General features: G+C 40.0%; 1 pseudogene; it reads right to left on the reverse strand.

Annotated features, from left to right (window-relative positions):
* The window catches only part of LOC128660036 (zinc finger protein 721-like), a 663,758-nt pseudogene that overhangs the window by 114,289 nt on the left and 529,636 nt on the right, over nucleotides 1-19,833 (reverse strand).

The following is a 19,833-nucleotide window of genomic DNA, read 5'->3' on the forward strand; positions in this document are numbered from 1 at the left end:
ACTCAACTCACAAGCAATCCTTGACTCTGGTGCCAGCCACAATTATATAGATTACCAATTCACTACTGTAAATAAAATTCCACTAGTTAAGAAAATGGTGCCTAGTGTACTTCGTTTTATTGATGGTAATGAAATTACATCAGGACCCATCTTATACCACACCATACCTTTAAGGCTCACCACACATGACCAACACACAGAGTTTCTTACTTTTGATGTTATACCCTCACCTCTATATCCCATTATACTTGGTATCAGTTGGTTTAAACAACACGATCCCACTATACAATGGTCAACTTCACATGTCATCTTTGATTCTCCTTATTGTAAAAATTTGTGTCTCCATCATGAACAAATTTTACTTGATGTTCCTTTACAAATCCCCAAGGAATACATAACATTCGCTGATGTCTTTGACAAAAAAGAATCAGAGAATCTACCCCCTCATAGGGTTTATGACTGCCCTATAGATCTCCTACCAGGTGTTGATATACCTTACGGCCATATATTTCCCCTCTCTGATCCTGAGTTACAACATCTAAAAACTTATTTGGCAGATAATTTGAAGAAAGGCTTTATACGTCCTTCCACCTCCCCAGCTGGGGCTGGTATCTTTTTTGTTAAAAATAAAGATCAATCCCTAAGACCCATTATTGATTACAGAGAGTTAAACAAGCGTACGATAAAAAACCGCTATCCACTGCCTTTAATTCCTCAACTCCTTGATAGATTACAAAATGCTACTATATACACTAAATTGGATCTAAGAGGGGCTTACAACTTGGTACGAATAAAGGAGGGTCATGAATGGCTTACAGCATTCCGTACACGTTACGGCCTTTTTGAATATACTGTGATGCCATTTGGCCTCTGTAATGCCCTGGCTACCTTTCAGTACTTCATAAATGATATTTTCAAGGATTTTTTGGATTTATTTATGGTAATATATTTGGATGACATACTCATATTCTCTACCTCACTTACTGAACACATCAAACATGTCACCCTAGTATTAACACGGTTACGAGAGAACTCTCTTTATGTTAAACTAGAAAAATGCTTATTTCACTCCAAAGAAATTAAATTTCTAGGTTATATTGTATCACCCCAAGGTATCCAGATGGATAATGATAAGATATCGGTAATTCAAAATTGGCCTTCCCCAAAAAGTAAAAAGGATATACAAAGGTTCATGGGTTTCGCCAATTTCTACAGAAAGTTTATTAAAAATTTTGCTGACTTAACTAGACCATTAACTAACTTGACCAAATCTGACACACACTTCAGATGGAACGATGATTTAGAAGAAATATTCAACTTCTTAAAAAAAGCTTTCACTACGGCCCCTATCCTCCAATTCCCTAATTCTGAGTTGCAGTACATCTTGGAAGTGGATACATCTAATTATGCTTTAGGAGCAATCCTCTCACAGAGGCAGACTCCAAAAGATCCTCTGCATCCTGTTGCCTTCTATTCACGTATTCTTAATTCAGCTGAAATAAACTACCCAATAGGTGATAAAGAACTGTTAGCAATCAAAACATCATTGGAACAATGGAGACACCTTCTAGAAGGGACCCTTCTTCCAATCTTGATTTACACGGATCACAAAAATCTAGAATACCTACAATCTAATAGGACTCTCAGCGCACGACAGGTCCGATGGAACCTATTCTTGGCTAGATTTAATTATCTTATCACCTACCGTCCTGCAAACAAGAACAAGAAGGCTGATGCCCTTTCAAGACACTTGGTGGACCAAGTGTCACATCCAAACCTTTCACCTCTAATTCCTCTTGACAGATTCTTAGCTTTAACTACAGAACAAAACATTCAGTTCAAATCAGCACAACAGGCTGACTCAAATAAACCATTACAGGTCTTGGATTTACACTCGGATGGGTTGTATTATTATCAACAACAAATCTATGTACCCAACAGTCTCAGAGCAACAGTCTTAAAAACTTTACATGATTCTCCATCTGCTGGACACATGGGCATAAAGAAAACTCAAGAATTAGTCTCCAGATTCTTTTGGTGGCCTACCTGCCTCTCTGATGTTGAGGATTACGTTAAAACCTGCTTAATCTGCGAAACTACAAAAAAAGGGAGGACTCCCCCTTACGGAAAATTGATCCCATTACCGACTCCTGACCGTCCTTGGAAGGACATAGCAATCGACTACATAGTCGACCTACCTATTTCTGAAGGGAATAACACCATATTAGTAGTCGTAGACCTATTTAGTAAAATGGCACATTTCGTGCCCTACCATAAGCTGCCAACTTCTTCTGAAACCATTTCCTTAATGATACATCATATATTCAAGTATCACGGACTCCCGAATAGTATCACCTCAGATAGGGGAACTCAATTCACCAGCCAATTCTGGAAACAACTTTGTCACTCATTGGGTATTTCTAGACGTCTCAGTACCTCTTTCCATCCCCAAACTAATGGCCAGACTGAAAGGACAAACCAGTGCATTGAACAATATTTGAGATGTTTCATTTCAGCTAAACAAGATACCTGGACCCAACTACTACCATACGCAGAATTCGCCTTCAACAATTCCATCCATTCCTCTACAAAGTTCACACCGTTCTTCATTAATTATGGTTTCCATCCTTCTTTTGAATGGGATTCTATGGACAGCAACAGCTGTCCTGTTGTGAATGACCTCATCAACACTATTAGTGAATCTTTTTCACTAACTGCTGAAAATATTCGCATCGCCAAGGATCGCTATAAATTCCATTTTGATAAAAAAAGGATTTCCTCGCCTAAATATAGAGTAGGTGACTACGTTTGGTTATCAACACGTAATCTACATTTACCCCTTCCTTCCAGGAAATTATCTTCCAGCTTCATTGGACCATTTCCCATCATAAAAATTGTGAATATGAACGCTGTTACCCTCGCATTACCAGCAAATCTGAAATCCCATCCTACCTTTCATGTGTCTCTCCTCAAGCCTTATAGACAACTTCGTCACCATGATCCTTCTATTCCTCTACTTCCTCATCTACAGGATGCCACCCTGGAGTATGAGGTACAAGATGTCTTGGACTCCCGACGTTTTCGTGGGCAGCTTCAGTATCTGGTCCATTGGAAGGGCTACCCTGATTCGGAGGACTCCTGGGAACCGGCTTCCAATCTCTCTGCCCCCCGATTGGTGGCCAGGTTCCATGAACGTTATCCTGATCGTCCTGGACTCGATCCCCGGAGTTGATCTTTGGGGGGGGGGGGGTCCTGTCATAACTGCCTAAGTTCTTTGCCTTATCCTTTGTATAGCTGTGTCTTTTCACACTTACATAACTCCTCCCCAACAAGCAGTTTAAATTTCCCTCCTACTCATACCAAATTGCTTGATTGTTGAATCCAGCTTCTCACCCTCTAACCTCCTTGCAACCTTTGAGACAGACGCTGCTCACCTCTCTACCAAACACAGGACCGGAACCGGCAAGCGGTGACGTCACACGCCATCGCACACGCTGCAATTTCCCCAAACTCTGCAGGGGAACTTCACTCTGTCCGGACAGACCTCACCCATTACTACTACTAGTAAGTCTCAAAAGCGCTTCCTTCATACTCATACCGCAGTAACTTACGAATATTCAGTAATTACTCCTGACATGCCTCAGAATCTTAGTTAGGTTTCCTTCATATTTAAACGCTCTATTCTACCTATTTTCTTAATTGTTCAGTCTCAATACCTAACTACTGCCTAAATCTCATTAGCTTTATTTGTTGCCTTAAAGTTGTACACTATGTCTGCTGCCAATTATGATTAGATATGGTCTGTCTAAAACTTTAACTTGCAATTGCATGTTGTTATATGTGGGAACCAGTTTGTCAATACTGAGTGGGGCTATACGCTCTGAGGTCTCAGCCATTGTCACACCTATCCTTATAATAAAAGTGAACTGTATCTATTGATTCTGAACCTTGCTGCCTTCCCTCACCTACACAGAATCACTGATACTTTCACAACACTCCTAAGCCTGCAGTTGTGGTCCTAAAAATTCCCTCTCTCCTTTACAGGGGTGAGATTATCTTCCACAGGCTGACACTGGCACAGACCAATTAACCAAAAGAATGGAAAAAAAACCAGGTATATTAATGCTGAGTGAGCCTGACAGACACAGGCATGATAGTAAATTTAATTAGATTACACTAGAAAAATATTTTTTTGTGTTTTTTTTTTTAAATTAAAAATAATGTTATAAACGGATATTAACACTGGTGGCTGCTGGCTGGCACAGAGCAATGAACCAAAAAAAATTACACTAGAAAAATAATTATATTTTTGGGTTAGTTAAATTTAAACTAATGTTGTTAGGGAGATATCAGTGGTGGCAATAGTCACAGCATATGCTGTGAGCCTTAAACACACAGCTGAAAGCCAGGCAAATGCTAATAAAAAAAAAAAAAACGCACGAAATATAGCCCTAAAAAGGGCTTTTTGGGGTGCTGTGCTTGCAGCAGAGATGAGTGGAGTCCTTCTGGACTGTAAATACACTAGCCTAGCTATGTTTTTCCTATTAATGTCAGGAACAAAAACACAACATGTCCTCTCATTAAAAAAGCAAGGTCGTTATGAGTCTAAAATGGCGGATTCCGAGTAGCTGGGAGTGTCTGTGAGGGAGTGTCTGATGTTGATTGGCTCTAATGTGTCAGGCAGCTGTGACATAAAGGGTCAAAGTTTCCACAATGATGACACATAGGGGTGGATCGAACATCGCCATGTGTTCGCCCACAAATGCGAACGCGAACAAGCTATGTTCGCTGTGAACCGTTCGCGGGCGAACAGTTCGGGACATCACTAAAAAGGATGGCATATGTGGTGTTTCATGCTGTTGTGCCTGTTGAGGGTCGGGGACCCTCGTATAAAAAGGCTGAAGGAGAACGACCTGTACTGGGTGTCCAAGCATCTTTTTCCATCTCCCGGTTCCTAAAAATTATCTCCGGCTTCCTAAAATCGATGCCATACCTATACTCTATTGTGCAAAAAGATGGCATATGTGGTGTTTCATGCTGTTGTGCCTGTTGAGGGTCGGGGACCCTCGTATAAAAAGGCTGAAGGAGAACGACCTGTACTGGGTGTCCAAGCATCTTTTTCCATCTCCCGGTTCCTAAAAATTATCTCCGGCTTCCTAAAATCGATGCCATACCTATACTCTATTGTGCAAAAAGATGGCATATGTGGTGTTTCATGCTGTTGTGCCTGTTGAGGGTCGGGGACCCTCGTATAAAAAGGCTGAAGGAGAACGACCTGTACTGGGTGTCCAAGCATCTTTTTTCATCTCCCGGTTCTTAAAAATTATCTCCGGGTTCCTAAAATCGATGCCATACCTGTACTGGATTGTGCAAAAGGATGGCATATGTGGTGTTTCATGCTGTTGTGCCTGTTGAGGGTCGGGGACCCTCGTATAAAAAGGCTGAAGGAGAACGACCTGTACTGGGTGTCCAAGCATCTTTTTTCATCTCCCGGTTCTTAAAAATTATCTCCGGGTTCCTAAAATCGATGCCATACCTGTATTCTATTGTGCAAAAGGATGGCATATGTGGTGTTTCATACTGTTGTGCCTGTTGAGGGTCGGGGACCCAAGTATAAAAAGGCTGAAGGAGAACGACCTGTACTGGGTGTCCAAGCATCTTTTTCCATCTCCAGATTCCTAAAAATTATCTCCGGGTTCCTACAATTGATGCCATACCTGTACTCTATTGTGCAAAATGATGGCATATGTGGTATTTCATGTTGTTGTGCCTGTTGAGGGTCGGGGACCCTCGTATAAAAAGGCTGAAGGAGAACGACCTGTACTGGGTGTCTAAACATCTTTTTGCATCTCCAGGATATAGCGGTACTCCACTAGGGGGTCTCTCTTCCTCTGTCCAAACCCAGGGGTGGCCACTGGATAGTGGGACCAGAGATATAGTTGCTGAGACCGGGGTCAAGCCAGCGGCTGTATCTCCCCCAGCTGGGCTGGTCTCAGTGGACTCCCAGTCAGGTAGCTTACTCTCTGCCCTGCAGCTCTTTCTTGGCAGGTATCGTCCCCTCTGCCTGTCTGCTTCTAGACATGAATAAATCCCCCCGCCAGGCTGCTTCTTGGCAGGAATAGATCCCTCTGCCTCCAAATAGTGGGACCAGGGTTATCGTGGCTGATACCGGGGTCAAGCCAGCGGCTGTATCTCCCCCAGCTGGGCTGGTCTCATTGGGCTCCCAGGCAGGTAGCGTCCCCTCTGCCTGTCTGCTTCTAGGCAGGAATAGATCCCTCTGCCTCACTGCACACTTCCAGCAGGTAGCGTTCCCTCTGGTTTCTTATAGGCAGGAATCGATCCCTCTGCCTTGCTGCTCCTTTCAGGCAGGCCATCTCTTTGCATACAGGCCCACAGACTCTGTAACAGATCTCTCTTGCAGGGAGAGGTGCAGCCAGAATGCAGGGTCAGAACCGCTGCAACTGGTATACCTGAAAGAATCAGACAGCACAAAAAGGCAAACCCGGACCCCAACCTGTACTCCATTGTGCGAAAGGAAGTAACCTTAGCATGGGTCCCAGACCACATGTGTAATTGTTATACTCTGTCAGGGAAATTATATAACTATCAATCGTATCAATCAAATATATATTGCATCTATTGATCTCTGTAATTCGTATCGATCAAATGTATATTGCATCTTTTGATCTATGTTATTCGTATCTATCAAATGTATATTGCATCTTTTGATCCATGTAATTCGTATCTATCAAATGTATATTGCATCTTTTGATCTGCCTTCCTGCTCCTTTCAGGTAGGCCAGCTCTTTGCATACAGGCCCACAGACTCTGTAACAGATCTCTCTTGCAGGGAGAGGTGCAGCCAGAATGCAGGGTCAGAACCTCTGCAACTGGTATACTCGATTGTGCAAAAGGAAGTAACCTTACCATGGGTCCCAGACCACATGTCTAATTGTGACTCTGACAGGGAAATTATATAACTGTCAATCGTATCAATCAAATATATATTGCATCTATTGATCTCTGTAATTCGTATCGATCAAATGTATATTGCATCTTTTGATCTATATTATTCATATCTATCAAATGTATATTGCGTCTTTTGATCCATGTAATTCGTATCTATCAAATGTATATTGCATCTTTTGATCCATGTAATTCGTATCTATCAAATGTACATCACATCTTTTGATCGGCCTTGCTGCTCCTTTCAGGCAGGCCAGCTCTTTGCATACAGGCCCACATACTCTGTAACAGATCTCTCTTGCAGGGAGAGGTGCATCCAGAATGCAGGGTCAGAACCTCTGCAACTGGTATACTCGATTGTGCAAAAGGAAGTAACCTTACCATGGGTCCCAGACCACATGTCTAATTGTTATACTCTGACAGGGAAATTATATAACTATCAATCGTATCAATCAAATATATATTGCATCTATTGATCTCTGTAATTCGCATCGATCAAATGTATATTGCATCTTTTGATCTATGTTATTCGTATCTATCAAATGTATATTGCATCTTTTGATCCATGTAATTCGTATCTATCAAATGTATATTGCATCTATTGATCTCTGTAATTCGTATCGATCAAATGTATATTGCATCTATTGATCTCTGTAATTCGTATCTATCAAATGTATATTGCATCTTTTGATCCATGTAATTCGTATCTATCAAATGTATATTGCATCTTTTGATCCATGTAATTTGTATCTATCAAATGTATATTGCATCTTTTGATCCATGTAATTCGTATCTATCAAATGTATATTGCATATTTTGATCCATGTAATTCGTATCTATCAAATGTATATTGCATCTTTTGATCCATGTAATTCGTATCTATCAAATGTATATTGCATCTTTTGATCCATGTAATTCGTATCTATCAAATGTATATTGCATCTTTTGATCTGCCTTGCTGCTCCTTTCAGTCAGGCCAGCTCTTTGCAAACAGGCCCACAGACTCTGTAACAGATCTCTCTTGCAGGGAGCGGTGCAGCCACAATGCAGGGTCAGAACCTCTTGATTTTGAACCTTTTGATCTATGTAATTGGTATCTATCAAATGTATATTGCATCTATTGATCTATGTAATCTATGTATCTAACTATCAAATCTATTGATCTCGTGGTTGTGCAAATGGACTGTTTGCGGCTATTTATCTATCAAATCTATCTAACTATCAATCGTATCTATCAAATGTATATTGCATCTATTGATCTATGTTATTCGTATCTATCAAATGTATATTGCATCTATTGATCTATGTTATTCGTATCTATCAAATGTATATTGCATCTTTTGATCCATGTAATTCGTATCTATCAAATGTATATTGCATCTTTTGATCTATGTAATTCGTATCTATCAAATGTATATTGCATCTTTTGATCTATGTAATTCGCATCTATCAAATGTATATTGCATCTTTTGATCTATGTAATTCGTATCTATCAAATGTATATTGCATCTTTTGATCCATGTAATTCGTATCTATCAAATGTATATTGCATCTTTTGATCCATGTAATTCGTATCTATCAAATGTATATTGCATCTTTTGATCTATGTAATTCGTATCTATCAAATGTATATTGCATCTTTTGATCTATATAATTCGTATCTATCAAATGTATATTGCATCTTTTGATCTGCCTTGCTGCTCCTTTCAGGCAGGCCAGTTCTTTGCATACAGGCCCACAGACTCTGTAACAGATCTCTCTTGCAGGGAGAGGTGCAGCCACAATGCAGGGTCAGAACCTCTGCAACTGGTATACTCGATTGTGCAAAAGGAAGTAACCTAACCATGGGCCTCAGACCGCACGTCTTTGTAATTCTATGTCTGGGAAATTATATATCTTTCAAATTAGCTATTTATCTATCAAATCTATCTAACTATCAATCGTATCTATCAAATGTATATTGCATCTATTGATCTGGTTGATCTGCGGTTGTTTGCAGTGCGTTAAACGGGGAGTTTGGTCTGTCACTGTGAAGCGGGCGTAACCCTTACACTACTTGATTGATACAACATCATACCTGATGTTTTAAAGCACGTTATTCCAAAAAATGTAGGAATGTTAGGTGATTTAAGCCCTTTATGGCTTAAAAGCAGACTCTGCATCAACTATGTAATTTTCCATGGGAGTTTTGCCATGGATCCCCCTCCGGCATGCCACAGTCCAGGTGTTAGTCCCCTTGAAACAACTTTTCCATCACTATTGTGGCCAGAAAGAGTCCCTGTGGGTTTTAAAATTCGCCTGCCCATTGAAGTCAATGGTGGTTCTCCCGGTTCGCGGACATTTGAGGAAGTTCGCGTTCGCCAACGCAAAACTTTAGGTTTGCGACATCACTAGTGAGGGGTGTATTTATAGGCATTTTGAGGTTTGGGAAACTTTGCCCCTCCTGGTAGGATTGTATATCCCATACGTCACTAGCTCATGGACTCTTGCCAATTACATGAAAGAAACTGCAATTAAAATAAACTTGCCTTTAAATACAAATGCTAAGAAAACAACATGCTCCTTAGGTGAAAAACAAACTCTGTTGGATTTTATTTATTTTATTATTAATTTGTGAACACAGACAGGGTAGTATTATCCCTCATTTTAGCAAACTCTTGTTTTGTGACTTTGAAAAGCCTTTGGGAAAACAATACAACAAGCTTTATCTTCAGAATGAGAATGCAGCCCAGAAGCTTGGTATAGAAGTGAAAACTCGGTAGTGTGTTGTATCCACAAGACTGTACTGGGATAGGAAGGGTTTTTTAGTGTGGAGAATGAATCGACTTTTCAATATAATTTGCTCATAGAATTGATAGCCTATTGCAGAAGGGAGCGGAAATGGGACAGTCCTCCCATTCTATTTTGGTTGACAGTCTACTGTGGTAAGAGGGCTTGTCTAGTAAGCATTTAACCGTATAACTGCCTGAAAAAGGTCTCGTCAGACTTCCGGTGAGCATCACGTCACGCAGACGCTGTGCTCTGACTCTCCTGCTGTGGAGAGACAGCACGCCACGCTTCAGCCCTTGCCTTGAATCCCTCAAGTCGGGCACCACAGCATCCTGCGCACGCCACTGAACCTCTCCATTTGCTCTGCGAAGGTAGACAACGGAGCACATACATCAAAAGGAGAAAACAGCAGTGAGGCCCTCTCCCTGGGCAGCAGAGTCCACGCTTTACTCCGACGAGCAGCACTAGGTACTTCATCTCCTCCCTCTCACTGCAGACCTCAGGAGACACCCCCAGCTGGTGCTTTAAGCACGTGGAATCCCATGCTGAAGTCCTTGTTCCCTAACATATGCCGATATTGTTTGGTCACAGCTAGGATCTGGCTGTGTTTAATTCGCCAACAGACTTCATTCCTGAAAGACTCTAGGTGAGATTAGCCCATTTTTTTCTTTTTATTATTTATTACTCAATATAATTCTAAATTAGTCATCTCTATGGTAATACCACAAAACCAATACAAATAAGTTGTGAAATAAACTCTATGAGAGGGTCTCCATTTTCTCCCAAACAGTTTATTTGGAATCAATATATGTTAATAATAAGATAAATATTTACAGGTATATATACACATCTATTTTACAGCAACACAGTCCACATTGAATACAGGGCAACTTTACTACACTAACCCCAATTTGTCCAATAATGCTAAAATAATCATAGGAATATACTTAGCCACATTTTCCAAGGTGTCCACCATCAGCCATCTTTCCAGGATAAGTAAGATAAGAAAAAGAGAGGCAGAGGTTTTGGTGTTACAGTATTTTATACCCCAATTCAAAAGGGAGTGGTTTATCAAAGGCTTATTGGGAGTGTCCTACTTAGACAGAAACTAGACAAAAGAACTACTTGAATATTCAACTTTAAAACCAGCTATGTGAATTGCCAGGTATAAAATCTGTGAGCTATATTTTATTATTCCTGTGATAAAATGTCACCACAGCTTGCATAGTTGGTTTGCTGGTTACTGAGTCTGGGGGAGGGATTGCCCAATTTAGCCAGAATATATCCCTTAGCTTTGGTAAGGGACTCTTGGCTTTAAACTGTTTAAATCCATCTACCCCAATGAAGACACCAGCAACCCAGCATGTTGGGACTGTCTAACATCATGAACTTCCTAGCCCTTCATTTACTCCCTAAGTACCTACAGTATGTTGTTTACCAGTGTGTCAACTACTTGCTTTTTTTCCTGTTCAGAATAATATTTCCTTTGTATTTTTTAGTCTTGCTAAATTATTACAATCTCTCTCTTTTGTGAAAGAAATAGGTATTTTCTTTCATGTAATTGGCAAGAGTCCATGAGCTAGTGATGTATGGGATATACAATCCTACCAGGAGGGGCAAAGTTTCCCAAACCTCAAAATGCCTATAAATACAGCCCTCACCACACCCTCAATTCAGTTTTACAAACTTTGCCTCCTATGGAGGTGGTGAAGTAAGTTTGTGCTAGATTTCTACGTTGATATGCGCTTCTCAGCATTTTTAAAGCCCGGTTCCTCTCAGAGTACAGTGAATGTCCGAGGGCTGTGAAGGGAGTATCACCTATTGAATGCAATGGTCTTCCTAATGGGGATCTATTTCATAGGTTCTCTGTTATCGGTCGTAGAGATTCATCTCCTACCTCCCTTTTCAGAACGACGAAATACTCTTATATACCATTACCTCTACTGATTCTCGTTTCAGTACTGGTTTGGCTATCTGCTATATGTGGATGGGTGTCTTTTGGTAAGTATGTTTCTTTTACTTAAGATTCTTAGCTATGGTTTGGCACTTTATATAAAGTTCTAAATATATGTATTGTACTTATATTTGCCATGATTCAGGTTTCAGTATATTTCCTTTTCTTGCAGACTGTCAGTTTCATATCTGGGAAATGCATTTTTAAGAAAAAAAAAATTCAAATTGACTCTTTTAAATTGCGGGTTGTATTAGGCTTGCGAGGGTGCAAAATGCCAAAATGTATTGTGTCATTCTTGGCGCAAGATTTTTTGGCGCAAAAGTTAAGTTCATGATGCAAATTCGTAATTTCCGGCGTTTTAGTTGGCGATGAGTCTTTCTCGAGGTTGCGTCATCTATGACGCAAGTGTTTCATTTCCAGACGTCTTTGGCGCCAAAAAATATTTTTCTGTTTGTTGTGCGTCATACTTGGCGTCAAATGTAAGGATTCCATTCCTGGTTTTCCTTGTTACTGCAGCTCACTTTCACACACCTGTATTTAAGTCATGTCTCCGCCCCAAACAAGTGCTTAGTTATCGTGTTCACTACAGCTAAGCTGTTTGCTCTATTCTTAAAAGAGTACCTTCGTTCATGGAAATTGAATACAGTTTATATACAAGCATTGGATTACAAATACCACTTTCATCTGGTTTATTATTGCTCTGCTTCATCATACATAACCTGAATTGCTATATTCCTACAAACGTGCCTAATTGATCTCTCAGATTTCATTCTGTTACACTGCCTGCTAGCTGCACTTCATTTCTGCCTTCCCTACTGAGGATATTCACTCTGCAAGTTACTCACAATCTGGGAACTACCGGAACTTTCACGGCTACTATCAAGTGAGTTAATTTTCATCTTACGCTCTTAATATACAGATCTTGCTATAATATCCTCATACCTTCCACTATCTGCGGAACCGGAGAGAAGATATCTGGAAAACCACCTCCGTTACAGCGCTACGCTGCTAGTGTGACGTCACCGAAAGGGAATTCCCCTGCAATCAGTCACGCCTCTACCTGCGGATTCAAGTTCACTGCGCTACTTCCCAGTTACACAGAAAGAGTTTCTGATGCCTGTCAGCAGCTGCACATCACAAGACCTCACACTTGTACTCAGGATTATTTAGTGAGAGTTCAAAGCCATAACACTGCCTGTTACACTGAGACTGAAAGTAACAATATCCTTTAACGTATATCAGAATTGTTATATTCTTTTGTTGCTATATCCCTGGATATTGACCAAAGAGTCATTTGATAAAATCTCACTCTAAAAGGACACAGCCTATACTAATACAATAGTCTGTTGCTTAGAGTGATACATTTAAAAAGTAACAGCTCCGGCAGTTGCGATCCTACTTAAGAAAATAATAACAGAATCTTACAGTATAACTAAGCCACATTATGGATCCAGCCGAGCTCCCTCAAATTGTGTACAACTTGTCCCAAAGAGTAGACCAACTCAGTCAGGGACTAAGAGAGTTACAACTGGAGAATGAGACTCTTAGAAAAGTCATAAAAGACACCATCACTCCTAAACAAACTACTCTAGAGACCTCTCCTGAACCTTTTGTTGCTCCACCTGATTTCTTCCATGGAGACAGAAACCAATATCGTCATTTCAAAAATGCTTGCCTCCTCAACTTCAGTCTTAAACCCAAGACCTATCCCAATGATAGGGTAAAAGTTCTCACTATGATTAGTTACCTAAGGGGAGAACCTCGAATATGGGCTGACACTCTTTTTGAGAGTAACAATCCGGTTCTGTCATCTTTCTCATCATTTCTTGACGTTATGGATGAACTGTATAACGATACCAACCTGAAGCTGACTGCTGAGAGTAAAATGAGGAAACTAAAACAAGGTCCCAGACCTGTGGAACAATATATAACAGAGTTCAAACAATATGCAATCGACTCTCAATGGAATGCCATAGCCCTCAGAAATCAATACAGGCTTGGCCTTTCTGATGCAGTCAAGGACGAATTAGCAAGAACCGAGTTGCCAGAAACCCTTGAAGCTCTTATGAGACTAAGTAGCCAAATCGACAGAAGATTGAGAGAGAGAAGTCCACTCCTTCTACACCTATTCGCAGGTCTAACAGTCCTAGTTCTGGTGGTGCTGAAGCCATGGACATAAATATCTTCAGGGGTCCCATTTCTCCAGAGGAACGGATAAGAAGGAAGACCAGGGGCCTTTGTATGTACTGTGGTGCTGCTTCCCATAGTGTCAAGGATTGCCCTGTTATACCCCAGAAAAAGAACAGTAAGTGCAACACTGACTTTATCTCTCAGATAGTACGTAACAAACCTCTTCACTGTTCTCTTCTTTTGTCATTACAGTGGGCAAGTAAGCAGATGAACATCCCAGCCATCGTAGACACTGGAGCTCAAGGGAACTACATAGACAGCTCTCTAGTATCTGACAATAAAATACCTTCGTGTTGTTGATGGCTCAGAGATTGCATCTGGACCTATTACACATCACACTATCCCACTCTCAGTTACTACCCTAAAAAATCACCATGAACACCTATCTTTTGATGTGATTACATCCCCTTTATTTCCAATAGTTCTGGGTTTATCTTGGCTACAACTACACGAACCCCAGATCTCTTGGAAATCTCTCCAAATACAGTTGAATTCAAAGTATTGCCAACAAACATGTGTTAGACAGTCTTTACTTTCTCTAAACCCTACAACTGAGTCTGTTATTCCCCTTGAATATACTCACTTCTCGGAGGTCTTTAGTAAAAAGGAGGCTGAAACACTTCCCCCTCATCGACCTTATGACTGTCCTATAGAATTAAAACCTGGTACATCCCCACCTATAGGGCATTTATATCCGCTCTGTCAATCTGAGCTAGACTACCTTAAAACTTATTTAGATGAGAACTTGAAGAAAGGTTTTATTCGGCCATCTGTCTCTCCTGCTGGAGCTGGGATGTTTTTTGTCCGGAACAAGGATCAGTCCTTACGTCCTATCATCGATTTCAGACAACTAAACAAGATCACCATTAAAAACCGTTATCCGCTCCCACTCATTCCAGAACTCATCGAGAGATTACGACATGCTACCATATACACTAAACTGGATCTAAGGGGAGCATACAATTTAGTACGCATCAGAGAGGGTGATGAATGGCTCACTGCTTTCAGAACCAGATATGGGCTGTATGAATACTTGGTTATGCCTTTCGGCCTCACCAACGCACCTGCTACTTTCCAGTTTTTCGTAAATGATATCTTCCACGATCTACTTGATATCTGTGTCATAGTTTACCTAGATGACATCTTAATTTATTCCTCTAATACAACTGACCACATAAAACATGTTAGTTGGGTTCTGTCACGTCTCCAGGTCCACCGACTTTACGCCAAATTGGAAAAATGTATTTTTCACACTAGGACTATAGATTTCCTTGGTTATTCCATCAGCCCTGAGGGCATTCAGATGCAAGAGGGCAAAGTTGATGCGGTAAAATCTTGGCCTACTCCTCTCACAAGAAAGGACCTCCAAAAATTCCTTGGTTTCAGTAATTATTATAGGAAATTCATTCGCAACTTTTCTAGAATTTCCAAGCCACTTACGAACCTTACCAGTCCTAATTCTACCTTCTGTTGGACAAAAGAAGCTGATGATGCTTTCAGTTTTCTAAAGCAATCTTTTTCCTCCGCTCCTATTTTAAAGTACCCTGATCCAGATCTCCAGTACGTTCTAGAAGTCGATTCTTCCGACTATGCACTTGGTGCAGTCCTCTCACAACGCAAAACAATTAAAGACCCTCTATTCCCTATTGGGTTCTATTCCAAGATTATGTCCACAGCAGAGATGAATTACTCCATAGGTGATAAGGAATTACTGGCTATTAAAAGAGCACTGGAATTTTGGAGACATCTTTTGGAAAGTACCTCCAGTCCCATCATTATTTATACTGACCACAGAAACCTTGAATTCCTACAAAACAACAAAACTTTATCTGCCAGACAGGTAAGATGGAGCCTCTTTTTTAGTCGTTTTGATTTTCAAATCATATACAGACCAGGATCAAAGAACGGAAAAGCTGATGCCCTATCCCGTAGAGACCAAAGACCCATTCAGCAAGTGGCACCTAGCTGTATTTTGCCACCCTCAAGATTCCTCGCCTTACTTCCTATCTCAGTTCAAGACTATGAAGCTGCCTTCGGTTCTGACCAACGTACCCCATTGAACTCCCTGATTAAGAAAGATGGCTTTTATTACCATGGTTCTAAGTTATATGTTCCAGAAAAACTTAGAGCACAGATCATTAAGGAACACCATGACCCACCTTTACTAGGACATGCATCAATCAGACGCACCAAAGAGCTCATAACCAGAACGTATTGGTGGCCATCTATGGAAAGAACTATCAAGGAATACCTTCAGCAATGTAACAGTTGTATAGTATCCAAACCTGAGAGACAACCTCCATACGGCCATCTTATGCCTTTGGATATCCCCACATCACCTTGGGCTCACTTAGGTATGGATTTCATAGTAGACTTACCACCAAGCTCTGGACTCACAACCATTTTAGTTGTAACAGATCACTTCACTAAGCACATTTGTTCCTAAACCACGTAGTACGATATCATGGGTTACCAACTGTTATAACCACTGACAGAGGTAGCCAGTTCACTTCAAAAGTTTTGGAAAGCACTCACTAAGTCTCTTCAAATAGAACAACGTTTGAGTACAGCCTTCCACCCCCAGACAAACGGACAAACTGAAAGGCTAAACCAATGGCTCGAACAATATCTACGTTGTTACTGTTCTTACCATCAAAATAAATGGTCATCCTTCCTTGCTATGGCCGAGTTTTCATACAATAACACGATCAATAGTACCACCAAATACTCTCCTTTCTTTGCAACTTTTGGGTTCAACCCTAGATTTAGCATTCAACACTGCTCCTCAGAAGATACACCTTCTGTTGATGAATTAATACAACGGTTAGCCGAAAACTTCCAGCATATACGCACCAATATACAGCATGCACAAGCATCTCAGAAAAAATACTATGACTTACGACGAAGAGCCGCTCCAAAGTATACTATAGGAGATTTCGTCTGGTTATCTACAAAGAACATCAAATTACACCTTCCCAAGAAAAAACTGGCCAGTCTATTCATTGGACCGTTCAAGATTACACGTATTATAAATGAGAATGCTGTCACTTTGGACCTGCCTGATTCATTAGTAATCCACCCCACATTCCACGTCTCATTACTCAAACCTTATGTTGGCCAGGTCCCTTTTATACCCCTGCTTCCTCCTGATCCTGTAACCCTGGACAGTAATGTCTATGAAGTCCAAGACCTACTGGATTCAAGATATTCTAATGGAGTACTTCAGTATCTTGTCAGATGGAAAGGTTTTTCTTCAGATGAGGACTCCTGGGAACCCCATAATCACATAAATGCTACGAGGTTGATTGCACGTTTCCATAGACGTTTTCCACAGAGACCTAAACATCCAGCCGTGGTCGGCTTCCTTGAAGGGGGGGTACTGTAAGGATTCCATTCCTGGTTTTCCTTGTTACTGCAGCTCACTTTCACACACCTGTATTTAAGTCATGTCTCCGCCCCAAACAAGTGCTTAGTTATCGTGTTCACTACAGCTAAGCTGTTTGCTCTATTCTTAAAAGAGTACCTTCGTTCATGGAAATTGAATACAGTTTATATACAAGCATTGGATTACAAATACCACTTTCATCTGGTTTATTATTGCTCTGCTTCATCATACATAACCTGAATTGCTATATTCCTACAAACGTGCCTAATTGATCTCTCAGATTTCATTCTGTTACACTGCCTGCTAGCTGCACTTCATTTCTGCCTTCCCTACTGAGGATATTCACTCTGCAAGTTACTCACAATCTGGGAACTACCGGAACTTTCACGGCTACTATCAAGTGAGTTAATTTTCATCTTACGCTCTTAATATACAGATCTTGCTATAATATCCTCATACCTTCCACTATCTGCGGAACCGGAGAGAAGATATCTGGAAAACCACCTCCGTTACAGCGCTACGCTGCTAGTGTGACGTCACCGAAAGGGAATTCCCCTGCAATCAGTCACGCCTCTACCTGCGGATTCAAGTTCACTGCGCTACTTCCCAGTTACACAGAAAGAGTTTCTGATGCCTGTCAGCAGCTGCACATCACAAGACCTCACACTTGTACTCAGGATTATTTAGTGAGAGTTCAAAGCCATAACACTGCCTGTTACACTGAGACTGAAAGTAACAATATCCTTTAACGTATATCAGAATTGTTATATTCTTTTGTTGCTATATCCCTGGATATTGACCAAAGAGTCATTTGATAAAATCTCACTCTAAAAGGACACAGCCTATGCTAATACAATAGTCTGTTGCTTAGAGTGATACATTTAAAAAGTAACAGCTCCGGCAGTTGCGATCCTACTTAAGAAAATAATAACAGAATCTTACATCAAATATTTTCATTATTTTAAGACCCCATTCCTTTTGCCTCTGGTCTTTTTTTTTCTATATCAGAGGACTATGCTGTTTGCATTTTTTCCCCCATTCCTGAAACTGTCATATAAGGAAATTGATATTTTGCTTTATATGTTGTTTTTTCTCTTACATTTGTCTCAATCTGATCCTGTATCAGAAAACACTGTTGGATTCCTGCTGACTGATATCAGTCCTACCAAAGCTAAGTTAATTTATTTTAATGTTATGAATTTATATCTTTAGCTGTGGTTTGTAATAAGTTATCATGATAAACTTTTACATGCAGAGAAAATGTCCATCAGTATTAATGCATTGTCTATTGCTATTCTTTTAACATCTAATGTACAAGATATACCTGGGAATTTATAAGAATATTTTTCTGATTCTATTCAGAAGGCTTTGTCTGCCATCCCGTCTTCTAATAAAATGTAAAGGTCTTTTTAAACTTCTCATTTAGTTGATGAACTTTCAAATGACTGACAACATACTGAATTATCCTTCTCTGATGAGGATCTATCTGATTCAGAAGATCCTTCATCAGATATTGACACTGACAAATCTACTTTTTTATTTTAAATGGAGTACATTCATTCTTTGTTGAAAAAGTGTTGATTATATTGGATATTGAGGAGACTAGTCCTCTTGATTTTAAGGCTAGCTAACATTTAAATTCTGTTTATTTACCTCCTGTGGTTACTTCAGAGGTTTTTTCCAGTTCCTAATACTAGAGTATGGAATAGGCCTGGTACTTCTTTTATTCCTTCTTTAAGGTTTTAAAAATTGTATCCTTTGCCAGCAGTTAGTTTGGAGTTTTGGGAAAAGATCCCCAAAGTTAATGGGTCTCTCTCTACTCTTGCTAAACGTACTACTATTCCTATGGAAAATAGTATTTATTTTAAAGATCCTTCAGATGGGAAACCTGTATCTTATGTAAGGAAAATTAATTTATTTTCAGGTGCTTTTCTTAGGCCTGCAATTTCTTTGGCTGATGTTGCAGCTGTTTCATCTTTTTTGGTTGGAAACTTTAGCGCAACAAGTATCGGATTATGATTTGTCTAGCATTGTTAACTTTATTCAACATGCTAATAATTTCATTTGTGATGCCATTTTTTGATATTATCAAAATTGATGTTAAATCTATGTCTTTAGCTATTTTAGTTAGAAGAACTTTGTGGCTTAAATCTTGGAATACTTATTTGATTTCTAAATCCAGATTTCTATTTTCTTTCCTTCCAAGGTAATAAATTATTTGGTTCACAGTTGGATTCAATACTTCAACTGTTACTGTGGGGAAGGGAGTTTTTTTTTGCCTCAAGATTAAGTTCTAAGGGTAAATCTTAAGCTTCTAACAGTTTTTGTTCTTAATAAGGAACAGACACCTAATTCTTCCCCAAGTAATATGTTTCTAATTGGAAGCTTTTTTTCAAAATGGAATGAATTCAAGCCATTTAAGAGATCAAAGCCAGCCCCCAAATTCGCATGAAGATGCGGCCCTTATTCCAGCTTAGCTGGTAGGGGGCAGGTTAAGATTTTTCTAAAGTTGTTATGTTCAATTCGGTCCAAACTCCTTAGATTCAGAATATTGTTTCTCAGGGGTACA

Source organism: Bombina bombina, chromosome 5, assembly GCF_027579735.1.
Source record: "Bombina bombina isolate aBomBom1 chromosome 5, aBomBom1.pri, whole genome shotgun sequence".
Lineage (NCBI taxonomy): Eukaryota > Metazoa > Chordata > Amphibia > Anura > Bombinatoridae > Bombina > Bombina bombina.